This window comes from Oncorhynchus mykiss, unplaced genomic scaffold (genome assembly GCF_013265735.2).
Source record: "Oncorhynchus mykiss isolate Arlee unplaced genomic scaffold, USDA_OmykA_1.1 un_scaffold_838, whole genome shotgun sequence".
NCBI lineage: Eukaryota > Metazoa > Chordata > Actinopteri > Salmoniformes > Salmonidae > Oncorhynchus > Oncorhynchus mykiss.
In genome coordinates this window covers 25001-27500 of record NW_023494285.1, presented here as the reverse complement: position 1 = coordinate 27500, position 2500 = coordinate 25001, and the positions used below count along the sequence as shown (strand labels likewise).

At 45.3% G+C, this 2500-nt stretch overlaps 8 non-coding genes across 8 annotated transcripts in view; all 8 read left to right on the top strand.

Annotated features, from left to right (window-relative positions):
• The first annotated feature begins 45 nt into the window (after nucleotides 1–45).
• LOC118963073 lies at nucleotides 46–164 on the top strand. The gene has a single exon (XR_005050274.1). It is a non-coding gene; the product is annotated as a 5S ribosomal RNA (ribosomal RNA).
• Nucleotides 165–424: 260 nt separating this feature from the next.
• On the top strand, nucleotides 425–543 carry LOC118963072. Its single transcript, XR_005050273.1, has one exon. It is a non-coding gene; the product is annotated as a 5S ribosomal RNA (ribosomal RNA).
• Nucleotides 544–803: 260 nt separating this feature from the next.
• On the top strand, nucleotides 804–922 carry LOC118963071. Its single transcript, XR_005050272.1, has one exon. It is a non-coding gene; the product is annotated as a 5S ribosomal RNA (ribosomal RNA).
• A 260-nt stretch (nucleotides 923–1182) lies between these two features.
• Nucleotides 1183–1301, top strand: LOC118963124. Its single transcript, XR_005050325.1, has one exon. It is a non-coding gene; the product is annotated as a 5S ribosomal RNA (ribosomal RNA).
• A 177-nt stretch (nucleotides 1302–1478) lies between these two features.
• LOC118963199 lies at nucleotides 1479–1597 on the top strand. Its single transcript, XR_005050400.1, has one exon. It is a non-coding gene; the product is annotated as a 5S ribosomal RNA (ribosomal RNA).
• A 177-nt stretch (nucleotides 1598–1774) lies between these two features.
• LOC118963198 lies at nucleotides 1775–1893 on the top strand. Its single transcript, XR_005050399.1, has one exon. It is a non-coding gene; the product is annotated as a 5S ribosomal RNA (ribosomal RNA).
• Nucleotides 1894–2070: 177 nt separating this feature from the next.
• LOC118963197 lies at nucleotides 2071–2189 on the top strand. Its single transcript, XR_005050398.1, has one exon. It is a non-coding gene; the product is annotated as a 5S ribosomal RNA (ribosomal RNA).
• Nucleotides 2190–2449: 260 nt separating this feature from the next.
• Nucleotides 2450–2500, top strand: part of LOC118963196 — a 119-nt gene continuing 68 nt past the window's right edge. Inside the window, exon 1 of the ribosomal RNA XR_005050397.1 lies at nucleotides 2450–2500. This exon is cut by the window's right edge and continues 68 nt beyond it. This is a non-coding gene — a ribosomal RNA (5S ribosomal RNA).

Sequence of the window (2500 nt, the reverse complement as noted above, 5' to 3'; positions counted from 1 at the left end):
GGCTACAGTATATGCAATTTCATCCACTTTTTGAGATTGCCTTTCGCTTACGGCCACACCGGCCTGAGTACGCCTGATCTCGTCCGATCTCGGAAGCTAAGCAGGGTCGGGCCTGGTTAGTACTTGGATGGGAGACCGCCTGGGAATACCAGGTGCTGTAAGCTTTTTGTCACTGCCTTGTGGAATTTCAACTCTTTGTCCGTTTTTTCCCACAAGGCTGAAATATGTGCCCTCGCTTTGAAATAAGTAAGCAAGGTTAGTTTGTATTTCATCCAACAATCTGTGCTACAAATTATGGCTACAGTATATGCAATTTCTTCCACTTTTTGAGTGACACAAAGATGCTTATCTAAATGGTGGAAATGCAACAGCTGTTAATCAGGCTCACTTTGACTTTACATGGTGCACCAAGAGATAGTTTCTCGCTTACGGCCACACCGGCCTGAGTACGCCTGATCTCGTCCGATCTCGGAAGCTAAGCAGGGTCGGGCCTGGTTAGTACTTGGATGGGAGACCGCCTGGGAATACCAGGTGCTGTAAGCTTTTTGTCACTGCCTTGTGGAATTTCAACTCTTTGTCCGTTTTTTCCCACAAGGCTGAAATATGTGCCCTCGCTTTGAAATAAGTAAGCAAGGTTAGTTTGTATTTCATCCAACAATCTGTGCTACAAATTATGGCTACAGTATATGCAATTTCTTCCACTTTTTGAGTGACACAAAGATGCTTATCTAAATGGTGGAAATGCAACAGCTGTTAATCAGGCTCACTTTGACTTTACATGGTGCACCAAGAGATAGTTTCTCGCTTACGGCCACACCGGCCTGAGTACGCCTGATCTCGTCCGATCTCGGAAGCTAAGCAGGGTCGGGCCTGGTTAGTACTTGGATGGGAGACCGCCTGGGAATACCAGGTGCTGTAAGCTTTTTGTCACTGCCTTGTGGAATTTCAACTCTTTGTCCGTTTTTTCCCACAAGGCTGAAATATGTGCCCTCGCTTTGAAATAAGTAAGCAAGGTTAGTTTGTATTTCATCCAACAATCTGTGCTACAAATTATGGCTACAGTATATGCAATTTCTTCCACTTTTTGAGTGACACAAAGATGCTTATCTAAATGGTGGAAATGCAACAGCTGTTAATCAGGCTCACTTTGACTTTACATGGTGCACCAAGAGATAGTTTCTCGCTTACGGCTACACCGGCCTGAGTACGCCTGATCTCGTCCGATCTCGGAAGCTAAGCAGGGTCGGGCCTGGTTAGTACTTGGATGGGAGACCGCCTGGGAATACCAGGTGCTGTAAGCTTTTTGTCACTGCCTTGTGGAATTTCAACTCTTTGTCCGTTTTTTCCCACAAGGCTGAAATATGTGCCCTCGCTTTGAAATAAGTAAGCAAGGTTAGTTTGTATTTCATCCAACAATCTGTGCTACAAATTATGGCTACAGTATATGCAATTTCATCCACTTTTTGAGATTGCCTTTTGCTTACGGCCACACCGGCCTGAGTACGCCTGATCTCGTCCGATCTCGGAAGCTAAGCAGGGTCGGGCCTGGTTAGTACTTGGATGGGAGACCGCCTGGGAATACCAGGTGCTGTAAGCTTTTTGTCACTGCCTTGTGGAATTTCAACTCTTTGTCCGTTTTTTCCCACAAGGCTGAAATATGTGCCCTCGCTTTGAAATAAGTAAGCAAGGTTAGTTTGTATTTCATCCAACAATCTGTGCTACAAATTATGGCTATAGTATATGCAATTTCATCCACTTTTTGAGAATGCCTTTTGCTTACGGCCACACCGGCCTGAGTACGCCTGATCTCGTCCGATCTCGGAAGCTAAGCAGGGTCGGGCCTGGTTAGTACTTGGATGGGAGACCGCCTGGGAATACCAGGTGCTGTAAGCTTTTTGTCACTGCCTTGTGGAATTTCAACTCTTTGTCCGTTTTTTCCCACAAGGCTGAAATATGTGCCCTCGCTTTGAAATAAGTAAGCAAGGTTAGTTTGTATTTCATCCAACAATCTGTGCTACAAATTATGGCTACAGTATATGCAATTTCATCCACTTTTTGAGATTGCATTTTGCTTACGGCCACACCGGCCTGAGTACGCCTGATCTCGTCCGATCTCGGAAGCTAAGCAGGGTCGGGCCTGGTTAGTACTTGGATGGGAGACCGCCTGGGAATACCAGGTGCTGTAAGCTTTTTGTCACTGCCTTGTGGAATTTCAACTCTTTGTCCGTTTTTTCCCACAAGGCTGAAATATGTGCCCTCGCTTTGAAATAAGTAAGCAAGGTTAGTTTGTATTTCATCCAACAATCTGTGCTACAAATTATGGCTACAGTATATGCAATTTCTTCCACTTTTTGAGTGACACAAAGATGCTTATCTAAATGGTGGAAATGCAACAGCTGTTAATCAGGCTCACTTTGACTTTACATAGTGCACCAAGAGATAGTTTCTCGCTTACGGCCACACCGGCCTGAGTACGCCTGATCTCGTCCGATCTCGGAAG